The following is a 10,915-nucleotide window of genomic DNA, read 5'->3' on the forward strand; positions in this document are numbered from 1 at the left end:
GGGGCACCCCTGCCGCACTCCCCGCTTGAAACTGACCGGTTCGGTCAGGGTCCAGTTGAGCCTGACCAGACACTCCGCAGAAGCGTACAGCACCTGGAGAAAACCCACAAACAGGGCTCTGAAGCCGAACGCTCGCAGAGTGCCCAGGAGATACCCGTGATCCATCCTGTCAAACGCCTTCTCCTGATCCAGGGACAAGAGGGCGAACGACAGACCATCCCTACACCCCAATTCCAGAAGGTCCCGGACCAGATACAAGTTATCAAAGATGGTGCGGCCCAGGACGGTGTAGGTCTGGTCTGGATGGACCACGTCCGCCAGCACGGACCCTAGCCGCATCGAGATAGCCTTCGCAACAATTTTGTAGCCATGCTGAGGAGCGAGACGGGACACCAACTCTGTAAGTCGCGGAGGTCTCCCCTCTTCGGCAATAAGGCCAGCACGGCTCGCCTGCACGAGAGAGGGAGGACCCCGCCCTGCAAAGACTCGGCCCAGACGGTGACCAGGTCTGGGCTGAGGACGTCCCAGAACACGCGGTAGAACTCCACGGTCAGCCCGTCCAAGCCCGGAGATTTATTGGTGGGCATGCGACGGAGGGCTTCCGAGAACTCGGCCAGAGTGAGAGGCAGCTCTAGCCGGTCCCAGTCGCCCGTGCTGACCATCGGGAGCCCGTCCCAGAGCACTCTGCAAGCGTTAGGATCGGTCGGATCCAGGGAGAAAAGAGTGGCGTAGAAGGCCCTGGCCCTCTGGCACATCTCCGCCGGATCCGTGAGGGGGGTGCCGTCCTCCGCCAGGAGGCAGGTGACGTGCTTCTTGGCCCCCCTCCTTTTCTCCAGGGCGTAGAAGAAGCGGGAGCCGCGATCCATCTCCCGAAGGAGGTGGATGCGGGATAGAACAAAAGCACCTCGGGCCCGATGGTCTTCGAGGGCCCGGAGCTCCTCCTGCTTCTCCCGGCACGCTCCGCAGAGGGATGGATCCGCGGGGTTGACGGCCAGACGCCTCTCCAGCTCCAAGACCTCCCGCTCCAACTGCCCTATCGCCGCATCCCTCCGTCGGCTGGCACCCCGAGTGTAGTCACGGCAGAAGAGCGGGGCGCGCACCTTCCCCAGATCCCACCACCGCCGCGCCGAGGAAAAGGCACGCCTCTGCCCTCGCCAGGCCAGCCAGAACTCCCGGAAGGACGCCACGAAGCCCGCATCCTCCAGCAAACTATTATTAAAGTGCCAATAGGCCGGCCCCGGCCTCTCCGCGCAGAGAGAGGCCGTCACGGTGGCAAGGTGGTGATCCGAAAAGGGGGCCGGCCGAACGCTGGAGGAGTGGGCCCGTGAAAGGTGGAAACGTGACAGGTAAATACGGTCCAGCCGGGAGTGGCACGACCGATGGGCCTCCACCCGGACGAAGGTGAACGTCGAGACGTCGTCTGGGTGGTGGTCGCGCCAGACGTCCACCAGGGAGTGGCAGTCGACAATCTCCCGGAGGACGTCCGCAGCTGCCGGGCACTGCTCGGTCCCCGAGCGGTCCCGTTCCTCGAGGGTGGTGTTAAAATCCCCTCCCAGGACCAGGCACTCACGAGGGTCCAGGGAGCCGAGGAAGGCGGATGCCTGCTGATAAAAATGTAGCCTCTCCGGGGCCGATGTCGGGGCGTAAACGTTGACGAGATGAACCACAAGCCCCTCCATGCGGACCCGGAGGTGCAGCAGGCGACCCGGCACAGCCTCGGCGACCCCTAGCACCTCGTGCCGTAGGTCGGGGGAGAACAGGGTCGCCACTCCAGCCGCGCAGACAGAGAAGTGGCTAAAGTAGGCCCCGTCCCCCCACTCCAGCCGCCAGCTAGCTTCAGCGGCCGGATCCGTATGGGTCTCCTGCAGGAAAACCACAGAGTACCCCCCCTCCCGGAGGAAGGAGAGCACCTGGCTCCTGCGGAGACCCATCCTACAGCCTCGGGTGTTTAAGGTGGCAAGGATGATCGGCGCCATGAGGAGGGCTGGGGGGGATCCTCGCTGGCAGACACGCCCATGGCCTCCGGCAGGCCGCGCAGCAATCCGTGACCAACCCCGAAGGTGAGTAAGGAGTCACGGAAGATACGGACCCGCCGTAGGCCGCGGCGGCCTGCTTCCCGGTCCTCCTACCCTCCCCCATGAGGGCCCTCGCGGCCCGGAGGACCTGATGGAAATCCCCCCATCGCTGGAGCGCAAGATGGACTTTGTTCTGGGAGCCACGGACATCCTCAAGGAACTCCCGCAGCTCCTCCTTCAGCGCATGGGGGGGTGGGGTCACTGATCGATGACTGGCCCCCAGTGGGGCCCCCGTCACAGCCCCGTGGCCCACCAAGGCGGGTAGGCAGGGGGCAGATCCCCAACGTGGCAGCAGATGGACCGACGCCACACGACCCGCCCCGCTCTCAGATTCAAGAAGGGGCGGTGGAAGGAGAACAGCAGCCCCTGGGGGGTCGGGACAGGAAAGAACTAGTGAACCCGCTCCCTGGGAGGTATTGCCAGGGGCGGCACTGGCATCACAGGAAGTGGGGGGGACAAGGACAGAGCCAACAGGAGTAGGGCGGGGATCAGGGAGAGAATCCGGGAAGGAGGTAGAGGCAGGATCCAGAGCCTCCATAGGTGAGACGCCAGAAGGTGGCTCCTCCTGGCCAGGCTCAAGGATCTGGGAAGTGGGCAGGGGACCCCTAACGATGCCGGGCTCAGCCACTGTGGCACGTGCGGCAGCCTCGGCATCCAGAGAGAGATGGTGGTCAATGGGGTCCCCGCTGAGGAAGGAGGGCGGGTCCTCCACACCCAAGAGGGACACCCCCTGGGAAGCGGGTCTCGGCAGCGGGGCACTGGCCGTCGCCCCAAGAGGCTCGGCAGCTGCCAACAGAGTGCCACCCGCAGCCGAGTCGAGGGAAGATTCCAGGGGACCCTCAGAGGTGGGAGCAGAAACAGCGGGTAGGGGAAGGGAACCCAGGGACAGGGGGGATGTAGTGAGGTCGCCCAGATCGAGGCCCGCCGGCAGAGGGTCGTCCTCCCCCTGCGTGACCGGGGTCAAACCCAGGGCCTCGATTTCTGCATAGATGTGAGGGAGATCACAGTCCACCACCCCAGGGCCCTCCCCGCCAGCACCCGAGGCGATACCCACCGCGGCGCTCTCAGAGGCGCCAAGTGGGAAGGGGGCGAGAGAGGCTCCCTCGGGGGCATCCACGGGAAGGGACCCCGGAGGAGGGGCGGTGTCACCTTCCGGTGCTGCCACGGCATCCCCAGCCGGCACCACAAACTGGGAGTCATCAGGGGACAAGGCGGAAGACTCGACATCGGCGCCCCCCTTCCTGCTCTTCCGGGGGGCCTCCGAATCCGAAGTATGTAAAGAAACTCGAGCCTTCCGTTTGCCCCGCTTCCCCTGCACTAAGGACCAGCCCTCCATGGCATCATCCGGGGGCTGGCTAACAGGGGTCGGCTCGGGGGGCAAAGGCAATGGCTCAGGGACTCGAGGAGGCAGTGGTGGGACAGCAGAAACCGGGGAGGATTCCCCCTGGGACGAGCCCTCTCCCACGGCCGGCGGTAGCCCCGCCATACCCTCCTCCACAGAGATGGACCGAGAAGGAGGAGGAGGGGCAGCTTCGGGTGCCGGGCAGCTAGGGGAACCGGCGATGACAGGGCCGGCGCCGTACCGGGGCTCGGGGGTCCCGGACGCTCCTCCGTGCTGGGCCAAGGGACAGTCCCTCCGGACGTGCCCCATCGCCCGGCAGAGGTAGCACCGGGCCTCCCCCGTGGAGTAATGCACCCGGTAGTGGGCTCCCTGGTAAGGGACCAGAAAGGACCCCTCGAGCGCCTCTCCGCCACGCGCCGCCGGCGGCAGTTGAAGCTGCACTTGCCGGCGGAATGAGAGAACATGACGGAGGGCGGGGTCCTTGCAGCCCAAGGGGAGAGGGCTGATGACGGAGATGGGGCGTCCCAGGGCAGAAAGGGCGGGCAGCAGGGCGGCATTGGGCAGGAAGGGAGGGACGGAGGTCAAGATCAAGCGGACCCCCAGGTCTTCTAACGGCTCCCGGGGGACGAACACGCCCCCCACCGCCAGGCCCGTCTCTACCGCCTCCTGGGCGGCAGCCTCAGATGCCAGGAAGAAGACCACCTTCCCGTACATTTTGGAGGCCGCCATGATGGCCGTGGGCCCCACTACCCTGGCCAACGCCCGCACGTAGGTCTCCACGTGGGGCGAGGCGGGCACCAGGAGGCAACGGACGCCGTGCTTCCTGGTCAAAGTGGGAAAGGGGCCCCGGCCGCTGTAGATGTTGGCGGAAGCAGCGGGCGGAGGAGCAGCGGCAGGCGGGGGGGGCCGCCGCCACCTGGGCGTACGCCCTGGGGGCCGGGGGAGGGACACCTGCAGAGCTGGTGGAGGGAACAGCGGGGAGGGACGCCGCAGCCAGTAGCGGGGCTGCGGCAACGGGGGCAGTCTCGGCCATGGAGGGCCTGGCCTTTCTAGCGGGGCCCTTACCCTTCTTCCCACCCCGACCCTTCCCACCGGCTGAGGGGGCTCCCCCCGAATCAGAAGGGGCGAGAGACGTGGCAGCAACGGAGGTCTCCCCAGTATTCGCTGCTGCCAGTGCCCCAGCAGGGGCGGTGGTAGGTGGATCAGCAGCAGCGGTCGAGGTAGAGGCTTGGGCAGTGGACACGGGGGCAGGTGGAGGAGGGGTAGTGGGAGCATCGCGAGGGGTCTCCCCCGCCGCATCCCCTGCCATATCGAGAGCGGGGAGGGGGACAAACAGCGAGGGGAGGGGAAGGAGAGGAGGCGGCCACCCTTCCCCGCTAGGCTGCAGGCAGGGGAGGAGGGCGCCAGAAGGGGAAGGCTAAAGGGGCGTAGGGAGCAACCAAGGATTACGGGTGGGATTGGTGCAGGGCACCAACGCAGAGGGGGGTTCCGGCTCCTCCAGTTGCACTAGGGGAGCGGGGGAGCAACGGCAGAGGGGGGAGTGCAGTGAACAAGGGGAAACCAAATGGGGAAGGGCACAAGCGCCTGAGAGGGGGCGTGTCGCATGGGGGGGAACCGATCAGGGCTGGAGTAGCACAGGGTGGGGGGAAAGGGCGAGCTGAGACTGGGGTAGAGGGACCACGGGGACAGCTACAGGGCTGGGGCAGAACTATCAGGCAGCAGAGGGAAATAGGTGGGGTGGACAAATGTGGCAGAGGGGAGGGGGTCAGTCCAGTATGAGGGGGGAGGTGGTGCACCCACAGGCACTTGTGCCAAAAAGTCAATGGTTGGCTGCTGCTGCTGCAGGCCCAAATGGTGGAAGTGGGCGTGGTGAGCCAGGCGAGCAGCTCAGACCCAGAGGCAGGAGTCCAAAGCAGAAGGAAAACAGCCAGCGGGGGTGGTGGAGGGGGCAACGATGGTGGTGGGGGCAAAGGGGGACACGGATGGACTGGGGGCAGGCTCCACACCACACCCCCGGTGCCCCAGCAGACACAGTCCAAACCCCACCACAAGAGCACAGTTTGAAAAAGACTCAGTCCAGAAAAGCCCCCTCCACAGTGGTCTTCATACTGTCTCCATCAGCGGGCGGTCCTCTCCTCCTTCCTCTCCTTCTCCTGGCACCAACAGCTCCCCAGCAACAGCCACAGTAGGCCCAGCAGCTCCAGGTGGTCGTGGTCTGGCGTCCAGGCAGGAGTGACCCCGCTCAGAGGGTGGAGGTCTCAGCAACAAGAGCTGGGGTCCCTTACTCCCCTCCTCTCTGGGAAGCAGGCCAGCAGCCTCCCCCCCCACAAGGGGCTGTAGGTGGAATAACAGCAGTAACTGAGATGGGGGGGGGAACCACCAGCCAGCCAGCAAACAGACAGCAGAGAGAGTGGTGGGTGGTGGTGTCTAGCCCAGCCAGGGGAGCAGCAGGAGCAGGAACAATAGCAGCAGAAACAGCAGCAGTGAGGGCCCAGGGCCCAGCAGGAAGCAGCAGCAGCAGCAGCAGCAGCCCTCTCCCTCCTTCCTCTACAGCGGAGTGGTAGAAGGAAGAGTCAGTACTGGCTCCAGGAGAAGCAGGCTCCCGTCCCCTGAGGGACCAGAGCAGGGGCTGCACTAGAGTAATCAGGAACCTGCTAGAACCAATTCAGGGAGACAGGCTGATTAGAACACCTGCAGCCAATCAAGGCAGGTTAATCAGGGCACCTGGGTTTAAAAAGGAGCTCACTCCAGTCAGGCAAGGGGGAGCCAGAGGAGAGGAAGTGTGTGTGAGAGGAGCTGGGAGCAAGAGGTGCAAGGAGCTGAGAATGAGAGGGTGTGCTGCTGGAGGACTAAAGAGTACAAGCATTATCAGACACCAGGAGGAAGGTCCTGTGGTGAGGATAAAGAAGGTGTTTGGAGGAGGCCATGGGGAAGTAGCCCAGGGAGGTGTAGCTGTCATGCATCTATTACAGGAGGTATTATAGACAGCTGCAATCCACAGGGCCCTGGGCTGGAACCTGGAGTAGAGGGTGGGCCCGGGTTCCCCCCAAACCTCCCCACTCCTGATCAGACACAGGAGAAGTTGACCCAGACTGTGAGAAAGATCACTGAGGTGAGCAAATCTGCCAATAAGTGCAGGACCCACCAAAGCAGAGGAGGAACTTTGTCACTTTTATTTATTTATATATATAACATACTTCTAATATATTTATAGAACCACTTTTTATTGCTGTTTTTGTCCCTTGCTAGTTGTAACTCATTTTATGCCTTAGCTGTTCTGATTAAGTCACTACCTGCATAAACCTGTTGCCCTTGAAGCTCTAAATTGTTGCCTTAAAGGTGACCACATAAAGGAAAAAATGTGTATTTGATTGTCTTGAAAATTTGTTCTTAGAGCTGCACCCTGTAATTTTTCTGCTGCCGTATTTGAATCAGGCTGTTGCTATGGGGGAGGAGCTAGGCACTTTCATTGCTTCCCCTAGAGTCTTGGAAACAGCTCTGGTATGATCTGGGAGCACTCTAAGAGCTTGTCTACATGGGAAAACCCCCAGTATAAGCTAAGCTGATATAGTTATACCAATATAGCTTCCTGTGTTGACCCTCTTTTATTCTAGCATAAGAGTGCCTTTTTCAGTTTGACTTACGTTGCTTTGGAAGGAGCTTTAGCTAAACCAAAAAAAGGCACTTATTCTAAAACGGTCCCATATAGATAAATAACCCTAAAAGCTGCTGACCCTTCCCTGCTCCAGCTGCTCAGCAGCTCCCCTACTGACTAACTGCTGCATCACAGAGGAGGAAGATGAGAGTAGAATTGGTTACTCATGATTGTCTTACTTGTTGGTGTGTGGGAGCCCCAGGGACAACAAGATGGGAACTTGGCTGGGTCTGCCTCACTGCCTGCAGTTAGGGGAGCTGCTCGAAAAACACCCCTTCTCCGGACAGCCACCTGAGGCAGCCCAGAGTGGAAAAGGAGAAGTTGAGAACCAACAGACAGTTATGGCTCCATGATCTTCTGCACCAGCCCATGTCCAAGCAACTGGTCGAGGGGCTGGTTTAACTTGCACGGTAGCTAGCAACAATCTGCTAGAGACTATACAACACCTGAGGATAGCTCTCCACCTCCAACATGCTCTCTGTGCCACAGGCTGCTTGGAGGCAGTACACGAGATGGTGTGAAAGCTAACGGCTGGCCCCCCCCAATAGTTTACAAGCGGCCAGTGGAGGGGGGGGAAGCAGTACACAGTACTGCTCATGGACACAGTAGCCTGAACTTTTGCGCTATTTTTTCCTTTCTGCCTCAAAGCAGAGAAATCTTGCTTCAAACCAGTTTTTACTGAACAGATAACGGAAGCATGAGATTTTATATCTACCAATCAAGTGTTAACACGTAGGGGTCTTTGTTTGAATGTGTATAAAAGGTTTGTGAAATTTGTGTGAGACAGTCTTTTGTACCAAGGTACAGGCTCTCCTTTTTTTCTGCAGAATAAAGCATTTTTCCTTATCCCTGTCAGGCTGTTAATTGGCTCTCAGCTAGGCAGACCCGATATTTTGGTAAAAGTGGCTATGCCAACTCTGTGCCAACTGAAAATTTTCTCACATCAGGAAATCTAAAATGGGGGATTTACAAGTGAATTTTGCTCCTATTGCACTGCTTGATCAGTGAAAAGGGAACAAAACAATATTGATTGTGGCCCAGGGCTGCCCAGAGGATTCAGGGGGCCTGGGGCAGGGCCACGTCTTCGGCGGTAATTCAGCGGCAGGTCCCTCTCAGAGGGAAGGACTCGCTGCCGAATTATGAAGCGGCGGCGGTAGAGCAGCCTAAGTGCTGCCGATCATGGCTTTTTTCCCCACCCCCCACACCACTTGCGGCCCTTGTACTCACCAGGCGGTGCTCTGAGGCTTCAGCAGCACTTCTGCGGTGGGTCCTTCACTCACTCTGAGTCTTCCACTGCACTGAAGGACCCACCACCAAAGACCCAGAGCAAGTGAAGGGCCTGCCACCGAAGTGCTGCCCAAAACCCAGAGCGGTTCGCGGGGTCCTGGGGCAAATTGCCCCACTTGCCCCCCCAGGCGGCCCTGTTGTGGCCCCTTGAGCTTTTGGAAATAGTGTTTGGCCATTAGACTGAAAAGGTTAGACACTATGCCACTAATGTTTAATTAATAATCGGGAGAAAGAATGTCTTTGTTAAAGATGCAATGGCCCGCTCCTAGTAAAGATCTGAGAACTCACAGTATTAATCTCCTGAGACTATCTTCACTGCCAAGAACTTCTCCAGCAAAACCAGGGCAAAACTAGACATCTGTGATAGTACTAAAGTAAAAAACAAGTAGGAAAAAAAAAACCTTTGGAAAAAATTAAAAACATCCAGGTCTTTTTAGAAGTACTAAAAGAAGTAGTAATGCTGCACAAACCCCACTTTAAAAAATTATTTGCTGGTCACCTTCATGGGCCAAATTCTCAGTAAGGGAAGTCCAAGATCTATATACAAATGCAGCCTAAGGCTCCCACCCTGCAGTTCTGTGGATTACTCATGTGTGTAACGTTAAGCACTCTACAGTAATTGCATGTGCAAATCTGTTACCATGCACACAAATGGATAATTATATATTTAATTACTAATTATGATTTCATTATTATTTTTTTGTATTACATAGTACCTAGAGCTCCCAGTCATGGGTCACACCCTCACTGTGCTAAGCATTGTATAAACACACAACAAAAACATGGTTCCTGCAATGTTTACAATCTAAATATGAGAGACAAGTGGAATCAGCAAACAGATAGTCAACAAGGAAACAGTGAAAAGATACTGCTTGGACTAATAGGCAGCAATCATAGCACCCCAACCATTATGTAATCATTTAACCTCCTAATCATCTAACTGGCCACTTGTGCATGTAGTTGTGAATTTTATGCAAGCACTGAAGGTAACTGCACGCAGTTTTGAAAGGAGACCTTACACCCCAGTTACTAATACCTGGTTTACATTAGAAAGTTGTTGTGGTAAAATGCTTTTTTCTTGGCGGGGGTGGCAGGAGGAGGGGAGAGGATACAGCCTGGTTGACATTTAATTTTGTCTGCTCCTGACAACAACTACTTTTGCCAGCATAATTATTCTCCCTTACGAAGTAACATAAGCCCCCCAACTCCCACTGGTATAGTTGTGGTGCACAGTCCTCACAATGCAAAATTTCCTTCAAAAGGGAGGTATCAGATGGCTTATTTTGAACTCCACTGTGCACCACAGTGACTGGAAGTTTGGCCCACAACGATATATAAAAACAACTTCAAAAAAATCTCATCAGCCACAGTATGGGACCAACTAGTGGCCAATTACATGGTACCTACTGTCTGGAAAACTCCATGGCCATCTCTATTGTGACTAGATCTGCTTAAAGGAGTCTCCCCAGCTCGTGAGTATTTGAACTATGACTTTCTCCATTGCTACAACCAATGGCCTTCAACCTGTGTTAGCAACTGTGGAAAATATTCTCCTGCTACTGCCGCAGCAGAAAATGAGTTGCCTATTTCCACCAGGATCAGACTACATGATACCTAGATGATTGCCAGAAGCTGAGACTGAATGACAGGGAATGGATCACTTGAAAATTTCCCTGTTCTATTCATTCCCTCTGAAGCATCTGGCACTAGCCATTGTGAGAAGGCAGAACACTGGGCTAGATGGACCATTGGTCTGACCCAGAATCGCCTCTCTATATTGTGTTAGAGGAACTGGAACAAGCAGGATTAGAAGCACCAGCCACTCTCTAGGTATTAATACTACAGGTAATAAGCTGGGGGTCATTTCCACCAGGTTCTGACCATTACAAAATGGCCTTTTTCCTTCTGTCATATACATTACTTTTATGTGAAGATATTCCTCTTGTTCCTTTTCTAGGACTAGCTTCTCTGGGAATCTCCTGCAGTAAGTTCTTTTATAAAGAAGCACTTCTAAGGAAGAGTCAATGGGAAAATATACCCAGTCAAATATAATCTTTCATTTAAAATTGTAAAAAGCCCAAATCTGTTCCAGCAGTTCACTCTACTTTCAAAGGAGAACTACAGGTTCATACTCCCTCTACTGGCAGGTTTGCTTCAATAGCATAATACAAACTTCAGTAACTAAAACAGAAAGCTTACAGGGTGCAATACTCTCATCTGATAAGAAGTAAACATGAAATTGAAACAAGTTGAGATACACAGAACAAACATAAACTGTTTTGTGGAATTTTTAAGCAGCACAAGCTTTTTAAGTATCCATGAATATGTTGTGACAATTGGATGATTTTTGTAGTTTACTATAATACAAGGAAATATCCTGAATATTTCATCAAGAACTACTTCACACTGTTGTGTGTGGAATATTTTAAATAAGAATATACAGTGGCATAGTAATAAATAAACAAACCAAGCAAAGCAAAAAGCACACTTCTCTCTGGGCAAATAATATTTTTGAAATAAGTCTTAAGTGCTGAGAATCATGGAAATATCGGAAAC

Source organism: Gopherus flavomarginatus, chromosome 3 (assembly GCF_025201925.1).
Source record: "Gopherus flavomarginatus isolate rGopFla2 chromosome 3, rGopFla2.mat.asm, whole genome shotgun sequence".
Classification (NCBI taxonomy): Eukaryota; Metazoa; Chordata; order Testudines; family Testudinidae; genus Gopherus; species Gopherus flavomarginatus.